Source organism: Mustelus asterias, chromosome 1 (assembly GCF_964213995.1).
Source record: "Mustelus asterias chromosome 1, sMusAst1.hap1.1, whole genome shotgun sequence".
NCBI classification, from domain to species: Eukaryota; Metazoa; Chordata; class Chondrichthyes; order Carcharhiniformes; family Triakidae; genus Mustelus; species Mustelus asterias.
Genome location: NC_135801.1, coordinates 56112750 through 56124862, shown reverse-complemented (window position 1 = coordinate 56124862; position 12113 = coordinate 56112750).

Below are 12113 nucleotides of genomic sequence, written 5' to 3'. Positions count from 1 at the left end.
CTGGGGATTTGTCAGTCTTTATATTCTCTAACAAACCTAACACTTCCTCCTTTGTAATGGAGATTTTCTCCAACGGTTCAACACTCCCCTCCGAGACACTCCCAGTCAACACATCCCTCTCCTTTGTGAATACCGACGCAAAGTATTCATTTAGGATCTCCCCTACTTCTTTGGGCTCCAAGCATAAGTCCCCACTTTTGTCCCTGAGAGGTCCGATTTTTTCCCTAACAACCCTTTTGTTCCTAACGTATGAATAAAATGCCTTGGGATTCTCCTTAATCCTGTCTGCCAAGAACATTTCGTGACCCCTTTTTGCTCTTGAAATTGAAGTCTCCCTCTACAACAACCCTATTTTTCCTGCACCTATCCAGTATCTCCTGACATATCCATTCTTCCACTTCCCTTGGGCTGTTGGGGGGCCTGTAGTACACCCCCAACATAGTGACTGCGCCTTTCCTGTTTCTAAGCTCCACCCAGAGTGACTCGTTACACGAACCCTCTGAATTGTCCTCCCTCTGCACCGCTGTAATATGTTCTCCAACTAATACCGCCACTCCCCCACCTCTTTTGGCCCCTCCTCTGTCTCGCCTAAAACACTTGTACCCTGGAATATTCAGCTGCCAGTCCTGTCCCTCTTTCAACCAAGTCTCTGTCACCGCAACCACATCCAAATTCCTCGTGCGCACTAAGGCCCCAAGTAGTCTAGGGCTTGGTCGTTATTCTGGAGTCAAGGGCAGTCAAGGCAGTCGATGGGGGGAGTTGGGTGGGTCAGTGTGAGAGATTGGGAGTGGGGGAAGGGGGATGATTCTCTTGTTACCCAGGAGTTAAGACAAGGATTTTTCTGTCTAACTTTTCCTGGGTAACTATTCAAGTAAACCCCAGCGAAGTGCCCCACTCTAACTCGGAGTCGGAGACATTCACAAGTGTCCTGGAAGCAGGGGAATTTCTCATCGGAAATTCAAACTTCCCATGCTGTTCCCATTGAGATCAGAGTGTCAGGACCTCTGCATAGTGCAAACATGCATCTTGGATCATTATTTTAAAGATCTCTATCAGGTTCCTACTTTGAGTTCTCTTTTCCAACAGGAAGAGCTTTAGCCTCCTCAATCTTTCCTGATCGTTGCATCCTTTCAATTTTGGTAAACTTCCTGTTAAGCAGCCCATTTGGACAGCACTCAATCGACCACCTTAACACTCACTCCCTCCACCACTGATGTGTATCATCTACAAGATGCACTGCAGCAACTTACTGAGGCTCCTTCAACAGCACCTTAACACTCACTCCCTCCACCACTGATGTGTATCATCTACAAGATGCACTGCAGCAACTTACCGAGGCTCCTTCAACAGCACCTTCCAAACCTTTGATCTCTACCATATAGATAAAAAAGGGCAGATACCTGGGGATACCGCTACCTGCAACTTTCCCTTCAATGTAATATGGCGCTCGACTCATTGATCAACAGTTCCAACGCGCCACAGCGAAAAACCGCACCGACCTCCTCAGAAGACAAACACGGGACACAGTGGACAGAGTACCCTTCGTTGTCCAGTACTTCCCCGGAGCGGAGAAGCTACGGCATCTCCTCCGGAGCCTTCAACATGTCATTGATGAAGACGAACATCTCGCCAAGGCCATCCCCACACCCCCACTTCTTGCCTTCAAACAACCGCACAACCTCAAACAGACCATTGTCCACAGCAAACTACCCAGCCTTCAGGAGAACAGTGACCATGACACCACACAACCCTGCCACAGCAACCTCTGCAAGACGTGCCGGATCATCGACACAGATGCCATCATCTCACGTGAGAACACCATCCACCAGGTACACGGTACATACTCTTGCAATTCGGCCAACGTTGTCTACCTGATACGCTGCAAGAAAGGATGTCCCGAGGCATGGTACATTGGGGAAACTATGCAGACGCTGCGACAACGGATGAATGAACACCGCTCGACAATCACCAGGCAAGACTGTTCTCTTCCTGTTGGGGAGCACTTCAGCGGTCACGGGCATTCGGCCTCTGATATTCGGGTAAGCGTTCTCCAAGGCGGCCTTCGCGACACACGACAGCGTAGAGTCGCTGAGCAGAAACTGATAGCCAAGTTCCGCACACACGAGGACGGCCTCAACCGGGATATTGGGTTCATGTCACACTATTTGTAACTCCCACAGTTGCGTGGACCTGCAGAGTTTCACTGGCTGTCTTGTCTGGAGACAATACACATCTTTTTAGCCTGTCTTGATGCTCTCTCCACTCACATTGTTTTGTTTCTTAAAGACTTGATTAGTTGTAAGTATTCGCATTCCAACCATTATTCATGTAAATTGAGTCTGTGTCTTTATAAGCTCTGTTTGTGAACAGAATTCCCACTCACCTGAAGAAGGGGCTTAGAGCTCCGAAAGCTTGTGTGGCTTTTGCTACCAAATAAACCTGTTGGACTTTAACCTGGTGTTGTTAAACTTCTTACTGTGTTTAGAACTACATTGTCATTTCTTCACTGCTGCTGGGTCAAAATCTTGGAATTTCCTCCCTAACAGCCCTGTGAGTGTACCTATACTACATGGACAGCAACAGCTCATGGCCACATTGAAATGGCAATTAGGGTTGGGCAATAAATACAGCCTTTGTAATCAACACTCATTTAATGAACAAATAATAGAAAAATCTTCCCTTCACTTTTACCAATGCTTCAATAGCTATTTTGAAATATGGAAATCAGAATTGCACATAGATTCCAAGTGTGGTCTAACCAAGGTCTAGCAATAAACCCCAGTATTCTGTTTGCACTCTTTGTAGTCAGGTCAATGTGTGTTGTTACTTTTAATGTTTTACATATTTATTTACGTACCTCAGAAGTTGTCTGTACAAGAGACAACAACTCATCAAGTCTATATTAATTGGCTCTGACAAAGGGTCATCCAGATTTAAAACGTTAACTCTGTTCTCTCTCCACAGATACTGAGATTTTCCAGCATTCTCTGTTTTTGTTCTATATTAATTGGACTGTCTTAGAATTGGAAGAATGATTCATTGCAATCTGTGAGGAAGCTGATGGTAGATGATATATCACTGAACACAAAACACACTTGGACTAAATTGTCACTTTTTGTCAACCCGAATGAAATTAGCAATGTGAAAAGTTCCTGATGGCTGTCTGTATCTGAGGGGAGATCCTCTAACATTCTTTTAAATATCATCAATTATATAGTAAAATTCTCACTGTGATCTTTTTGTTGAATTTTCCTTATGTTCCCCATGTTTAAACAGTTGCTCCAGTGTGTTCTATTGACTGGAAAATATTCATGAATTAGCCGAGATTGGAAAAAATGAATGTCGGCAAGAAATAGACAGAGAGGCCCAGAATATATAAAGCTTCAGTTAAAATGTACCGATTACTTAACTTTCTGTTCCCACTTGCTTGCCAAAATGATTCAAAAGTTGAGCAAAGCCCTTGTTAATTAATTGTATGAGATGTACAAAGCAAATAAAATGATCCCTAATCATTGGATCCAATTTAAGGAGATGGGTGAATAGTTGTGGGAAAGCTCGAATCCGAATGTCAGTAAAGGGTTTTGGTGATGAAATGTATTAATGCAGCTATCAGTGTCAACAGCAATGAAAGAATGCTGAAACAAACCATGTAGCGTAAAAATAGGATTTCAAATAAGCTTTCCACATTGTTTGTCATTGAAATGACTGAGAGAAATTATGCATTTTAAGATCTGAAATTAAGCCAGCTTTAGTGGACTGCATTGTAACAGAATCACTTGCAGCTTAACTGGGAGAGTTCCAGATTACCATTATCCTTTGTATGGAAAATGCGTCTTGATTTCACTTCTAACTGGTTTAACTCTCTGCCCCCCTATTCTGGAATCGCTCACAAAGAGAAAATATTTCATCTGCATTTATTCTATCAAATTCCTTTACCATTTTAAAGACCTCTGATTATATTACCTTCAATCTTATAAACTCAAGAAACTACTTACAAATTTATGCAGGTTACCCTCATAATTTAACCCCTTAACCAGTATCATTTTGGTGAATCTGTACTGCACCTTCTCCAGAGCCAATAAGGCTGGAATTTTACGGCCGTTCATGTAGGCGGGATTTTCCCACCCCGCTGAGTGAACGGAGATTATGCTGGCTGCCAAATTCTCCATCCTCGCTGCAGCAGGAGGTTTGGCAGCCAAAACTGAGTGCAACCCTGCAGATAAGGTCTGAAGTTTGGTTGAATTTTCAGGTTCCCTAAAGGGGCAGGAGCAGGATCTGGCAGGGCAGGAAAATACTGGTGCCAGCTGGCATGCCAGTGGCCCACACGGTTCCCAGTGCCACTGGGTTTCATCAGGCAGGGGAAGAATAGCCCTGAGATCCTACCAGATCCGTTAAAAAGGTCGATTAATCAGAAGACCAGTTAGAGAACTCACTGAGAGTTGGTTAAAGCACAACTTTCTGGGGTAGACCAGCTGGATGAAGGTAGACATGCAGTGGGAAGCCAGTTATGGCCACTCCCGGGTATTAGGTGAATGGCGCACAGGGGGACTCGGCCATTGCAAAACAGGTACTTTGGGCTCAGCAGAGATTGTGGGGAGAATTGGCAGGAAGCAGTGCTGCAGCAAGGCCGGGGGGGGGGGGGGGGGCAGGTACACTACTCTTCTGGTAACATTGGGGCATAAGACGAGGGGAAGGGGGAGCTGCCAAACGAAAGCAGGGGACAACCTGAGTACAAATAAGGCAGTAGTTGGCAATGGGAGAACGATTCTTAGATTTTGAGCCTGGTGGCGATGAGGAGCAACAACCTCTGCAAAATGGGTAGGCCCCTGGGCATTAGGAGGACAGAGGAAAGAACTTGGGCCTGGAAAAACACAGAGGCTATACCCTCAGCATTGGATCCGCTGCCAAAGATGGAACTACCTGTAGATGACTGAGACCCAGTGAAGGCAACGCTCCAGGCAGACAGTCACACACAGCTGTGATCTCATTGCCAAAGTCTTCACACCTTGCAGAACTGCTTGCCATGCCCTACCTGTAACCATCAAAGTCACTGTGGCCTTGAACATCTTCATTTCTAGCATGTTCCAAGGAACAACTGTGGACCTTGGTGGTATTTTGCAAACAGTGGCACACCATGCCATCTCACAGGTTACTAATAGCCTGCATGGGCGGCACGGTAGCACAGTGGTTAGCACAGCTGCTTCACAGCTCCAGGGACCTGGGTTCGATTCCCGGCTTGGGTCACTGTCGGTGTGGAGTTTGCACAGTCTCCTTGTGTCTGCATGGGTTTTCTCCGGGTGCTCCGGTTTCCTCCCACAGTCCAAAGATGTGTAGGTTAGGTTGATTGGCCATGCTAAAAATTACCCCTTAGAGTCCTGAGATGCGTAGGTTAGAGGGATTAGCGGGTGGATATGGGGGTAGGGCCTGGATGGGATTGTGGTCGGTGCAGACTTGATGGGCCGAATGGCCTCCTTCTGCATTGCAGGGTTTCTATGATACATGCCAGAGCTGGAAGGTATGTTTAATTTCACACAGATGGGACCTCGCAGGCAAGGAGCACAATGGGTTTTGCTGCAATTGCTGCATTCGTAAATTGCATACATGTACCTATCAGGGCATGCAGCAAGCAGACATTATCATAGAAACCCTACAGTGCAGAAAGAGGCCATTCGGCCCATCGAGTCTGCACCGAACACAATCCCACCCCAGGCCCTATCCCCATATCCCCACATATTTACCCGCTAATCTACGCATCCCGGGACACTACGGGGCAACTTAGCATGGCCAATTAACCTAACCCGCACATCTTTGGACTGTGGGAGGAAACAGGAGCACCCGGAGGAAACCCACGCAGGCACAGGAAGAATGTGCAAACTCCACACAGACAGTGACCCGAGCCGGGAATCGAACCCAGGTCCCTGGAGCTGTGAAGCAGCAGTGCTAACCACTGTGCTACCGTGCCGCCCCATCCATGAACAGGAAGGGCTTCCTCAATGTTCAGCTGCTCTGCGACCACCAGAACTTCCTCCATGTGTGTTTATTTTCCTGGCAGCTGCCATCACTACTTCATCCGCAGCCAGTTCATACAGCCACAGCTCTTCACTTCATCCTCCTATATCCATGGAGGGATCTTAGGGGATAAGGGCTATCTCTTGAAGAGACGGCTGCTCATCCCTCTACAAAAACCCAAAACAGGCAATACAATCAAACTACTTGCTCGAGCAATCACTGGGCAGGCCATTGGGCTTCTGAAGATGTGGTTCAGGTGCAGAAAATTAAAGGTAAAGGACAAAGCAAGAGAACAAGGTAGTAGTAGGAGTAATTATAATGAGTGTGGCAGGAAGGGACAGAATTTGACTGTGCCAACAGATAAAGTGGAGATGCCGGCGTTGGACTGGGGTAAACACAGTAAGAAGTTTAACAACACCAGGTTAAAGTCCAACAGGTTTATTTGGTAACAAAAGCCACACAAGCTTTCGAAGCTCTAAGCCCCTTCTTCAGGTGAGTGGGGATTCTGTTCACAAACAGAGTTTATAAAGACACAGACTCAATTTACATGAATAATGGTTGGAATGTCTTGATGCTCTCTCCACTCCCATTGTTTTGTTTCTTAAAGACTTGATTAGTTGTAAGTATTCGCATTCCAACCATTATTCATGTAAATTGAGTCTGTGTCTTTATAAACTCTGTTTGTGAACAGAATTCCCACTCACCTGAAGAAGGGGCTTAGAGCTTCGAAAGCTTGTGTGGCTTTTGCTACCAAATAAACCTGTTGGACTTTAACCTGGTGTTGTTAAACTTCTTACCAACAGATAAAGCCAGAGTTTATAAAAATAGTAAAACTTCAGAACAAAAGATTCTGAATCTGCACATAGCATTGTCAACTCAAACAGAAATAAGTATATATATATATATGACTTGATAGCTATTACAGAGACATGGTAGCAAGGTCACCAAAGTTGGGACCAAGGTACTTGACTTTTCATAAGGACAGAAAACTAGGAAAAAGTGGTGGAGTAGCTCCATTAATGACAGTAAAATATGTGACTTTAATTCTAAAGATCAAGGTGTAGAATTGGTTTGGGTAGAGATAAGAAACAGCAAAGGTAAAAAGTCACTTGTGGGAGCAGTTTATGGGTCCCCAACAGTAACCCCATTATAGGAAAAGCTATTTGGGAAGAAATAATGGGGGCTTGTAAGAAAGGTATGGCGATTATCAAGGGTGATTTTAATCTACATTTGGCTTGGACAAATCAGATTGGCAAAGGGTGCCTGTAAGATGATTTCGTAGAGTGTTTTAGAAACATAGAAATAAGAGCAGGGTTAGGACATTTGGTTCTTTAAGCCTGCTCCACCATTCATTATGATCATGGCTGATCATCCACCTCAATAGCTTGACCTCACCTTCCCTCCATATCCTTTAATCCTTTTTGCCCCAAGAGCTATATCTAACTCCTTCTTGTAAACTTTTAACATTTTGGCCTCAACTGCTTTCGGCGATAGCAAATTCCACAGGTTTACCACTCTCTGGGTGAAGAAATTTCTCATCTCAGTCCTAAAAGGTTTACCCATATCCTTAGACTGCGATCCCTGATTCTGGACACACCCAACATCGAGGACATCCTTCCTGTAACTACCCTGTCTAGTCCTTTTAGAATTTTATAGGTTTAATTCTTCAAAACTCCAACAAATATAATCCAACCGACTCATCTCTCCTCATCTGTCAGTCCCGCCATCCCAGGAATCAGTCTGATAAACCTTCTCTGTGCTCCCTCTATAGCAAGAACATCCTTCCTCAGATAAGGAGACCAAAACTGCACACAATATTCCAGGTGTGGCCTCACCAAGGCCCTGTATAATTGGAGCAAGACATCCCTGCTCTTGTACTCGAATCCTCTTGCTATGAAGGCCAACATACCATACCATGCACCTGCATGCTTAACCTTCAGTGACTGGTGTATGAGGACACCCAGGTCTCATTGCACATTCCCCTCTCTTAATTTATAGCCAGTCAGATAGTAATCTGTCTTCCTGTTTTTGCTATCAAAGTGAATAACCTCACATTTATCCACATCATACTGTATCTGCCATGCATTTCTCACGCACTCATTTTGTCCAAATCACACTGAAGCATCTCTGCATCCTCCTCACAGCTCACCCTCCCAGCCAGCTTTGTGTCATCTGCAAATTTGGAGATATTACACTTAGTTTCCTCATCTAAACCATTAATATCTATTGTGAATAGCTGGAGTCCTAGCACTGATCCTTGCATTAGTTACTGCCTGCCATTTGGAAAATGACCCGTTTATTCCTACTCTTTGTTTCCCGTCTGCCAACCAGTTTTCTATCCATCTCAATACACTATCCCCCAATCCCATGCATTTTAATTTTACACGCTAATCCCTTTTGTGGAGCTTTGTCAAAAGCCTTCTGAAAGTCTGAAACCACATTCACTGGCTTCCCCTCTCATCAAGCCTACTAGCCACCTCCTCGAAGAATTCCAGTAGATTTATCAAGCATAATTTCCCTTTTGTTCTACTGCAGTTTACCAAATGTCCTGCTATAAAAACTTTTGATAATGGACTCTAGGATTTTCCCCACCACAGATGTCAGGCTGACTGGTCTATAATCCTCTGTTTTCTCTCGACCTCCCTTTTTAAATAGTGGGGTTACATTCGCTATCCTCCAATCTGTAAGAACTATTCCAGAGTCTACAGAATCTTGGAAGATGACCACCAATGCATCCACTATTTCTAGGGCCATTTCAGTGAGAGGTCTCCAGGGTGTCTGCAGATGTTCTAGCAGCCACATGACAAAAAGGCAGTCCTTCTTCCAAAAACCCGAAAAATAGCGCACTAACTAAAATGTGCGCTATAAGAAGCACAGCTTCGGGAAACAGCAATGGCCACAAATCAAAGAACAAAAATAAAATGGACCAATCAGGACCTGCCCTCTCTGAGCACTGGCTTCTAATAGGCCAACTAGTGAACCTATCAGTAACCAATACTTGGAGAGGCAGGAATCTGATTGATCAATTCAATTTCTTTTTTTTCTGTTGCTAGGCAGAAAAGTGATTGAGTGAGCAGAGCAGTGGTCTATGCGACGAAGGAGCAGTGGCTGTGGCGGAACTGAGCACTCTTGCTCAGTGAGATAAATTGTTACCTTGGCCGTGTCAACCACCCCGAGAATGCATTTTTAAAAATGTAAATCCTGGCAAATAAACTAAATGCTATGTAAGGGGGGAGGGGGTTCTTTGGGTGGGGATTCACGGGGTGGGAGGGGCATTGAGTCAGGATTCCAGTGGAGGCTTTAAGAGGGGATTCGTGAAAGGGGATTCATGGGGGTGGCTTTGGGATGATATCTGTACTGGGGGAAGACACAAAAAGAGATCATGGAATCCAACTCTGGAGAGCACAAACCTCTGGAGTGCTGAACCTTCCCAATGCAACACATACAGTCAGTCATGGTGGGAGTGCAATCCATGCCCATAATGAATGCATTGCCCTCTCTAATCACCATCTCCATCACAGATGCCCATTATGCCATGCTTGACTTCCTTGTGATCTGTGACCATGTCAATGTCTATTCTTCCCTCCTTAAAGGCTGTGATTGAAGGTGGGAACCTCTGTCCCAGTCTGGATCCACTCCCAACATTAAATGCCCATTTCTCCAGTAAGGATCGGAGAAAGAAAGATAAGGTATTCTGTTCGCCATGACCAATTGCAAGTGCTACTATTTGTTAGAAACTGCACGTTTCAGTGTTTGCAGTTGCTCAACAGCCCTACGGCTCTGAGCCATTCTGAAGGGTCAGCAAGTGCCCTACATAACCCCCCACCGCCCCCACATCTTCAGCAGCAGCATACACCCTGAGACACCTCAGCTTGGAGGGTGAGGAGGCCTGTCCTGAAGGTGGGATTGCACTTACCAGAGTGAATCAACTTAAACTCTTCCAATCCTGGATCCAGTTTCTGCTGACTGTGTCAGCTATCCCTTCCAGGCCTGCAGTCTGAGTGGGCCTCCTCCTCCCACTCTCCTCTAACTTACGGCCTCCAGGAAGACTGCATCAGGGAATCGAAGGACTATTTTGTCTCAGTCCCAGGCCTCTGGTTCTCCTGAGACATTCCTAGTTTCTCTCAATGTAATTTCTTGCAAACAGACGGTACAGTAATGAATTGGTGAAGAGTTCCTGCCTCTGCTTTCAACCTTACAGTCGCCAAATTACCTTGAAATCCATCTCCAGTCCAATTAAGGAGGTGCCCCATGAAACTTGGGGCTGGCGACTAATTCCTCCCTGGAGCAGGTTCTGGACATAGAAATAGTCTTGACTTCCAATTCCTGTCCCTGGTAGGGAAATCCTGCTCTTTGATTGCCTTTGTACCTGTGACTCACTTGTATACACGGACATCAACATTATGTTGCTTCCCTTACAGCCCTTAGACCCCCCTATGGTTCTTAGGCCTTCCCTATTTAGAAAACTTTTTTTTGTCACAATGAATACAGATTTTATGACTATTTCTACATCTTTTTGCAGCTTCCTGCATACATCTGCATACACTGCTCACTGTGCCTCCCAACTTAGTGTCATCTATAAGCTTGGGTATAAAACTCTGATTTCCTTCAGCCGAGTTGTCAATGCATATAGGCCCTATTCGAGAGCTCTGTTGTACAAAACATGTCACATGCCACCAATCAGAGAACATTTCCTTTAATCTCTACTCTCTGTCTCCTATTTCCCAACCAATTATTTACACATGTCACAAGGTTAGCTCCAATTCCATGCACTTTCATTTTTGATAATCTCTTGTGCAGTAGGTGGCACTGGGGAAGCTTGAAAGAAAGGATGGAAAATAATTGGGATTCCTCCCACTGTGGAATTTCCTGCCATTGTGTTTATTCATTGGGAGTACACACTCGAGGATTGGCTGCCAAGCATCTATACACAAAATGTGACCTTCAGTCCTGCAGATTGTTGAGTTCACCGGGGAGATTTTTCAACCTTCGAATCATATCAGATGTGTGTGAGATAGATAGTGCAATGAAAGAAACAGACCACAGCAGGTAATGGAGGAGTAACTTTATTGTATGAATTTCTAATACAAAAATGAAACTAGCATGAGGGCTGAAGAACAGAAGTCGGGACCAAGAGACCAAAAAGGTGACAGATGAAAAAGCTTATTCCAGCCAATGTTTAAGGAACCAGTTCTTATTATTTTTCTGCGGCTGATGACAAGATACCACAAATAGCTAGTATTTAACAGAATAATTTGCCAAGGATAGCCTAATTGAGAATTTAGTAAATATAACATGAATACTTTGGTCAGTGTCCCCTTAATTCATTAACGACACTGCTATTAGATGTTCAGACAGCTACAACCACATAACCACCTGGCATCAGTAACTTCAGTGCATGAACTGCCAAACAGTAGTGAATGAGTTAAGTAGTAGAATCGCCATCTGTTTGTGTAACATGCAGAATAGTACACTCTAAACTATTATAAGTGCTCGTTTTGAAGTTTGTAACAATGCAACAATCGGATAAGTGCTGAGGAATCCGTTAAGAAGCCAAAAAGAACAAAATCATTTCAAAAATTAGTGCATTTCCTTTTCAGGCTTTGCAAATATAAATACCTTGTATAAATTAACCCCAATAAATAAAATCCAGTTCTTTTTATTCACATTCAATGAGTCTGAACAATGTTCCCAACAAATGCTGGTCACATTTCTCTGACTTGTACATGATAAGCATGGTCTGAAAGGCCTTTATTTGGAAGATATTTGCAGTGATTAGGCTGTATCCAGAAAGGGTTGAAATATTTCTGGAATTCATTGAGTGCTTTGCCCAGTGTTGTAAATAACTAATGCATCCCTCTTTATTTTGATAAAGAGCTTTTGTTTCAAAATGCATAGAGAGAAATAACCGTACTTTGATTTAAAGATGATTAAATTTGGTGTTTTAAACGAGAACTCACTCACCATTTTCAATTTGGTGAAGGCCAATCTTCATAAATCCATCAAGTCATGGGCCTAATTCTGAGCAGCTGCTTGCAGAACGATGTTACTTGTGGCAATGAGTCAGTCACTTAATTTACAGGGGAATTTATTAATTGCTGCAA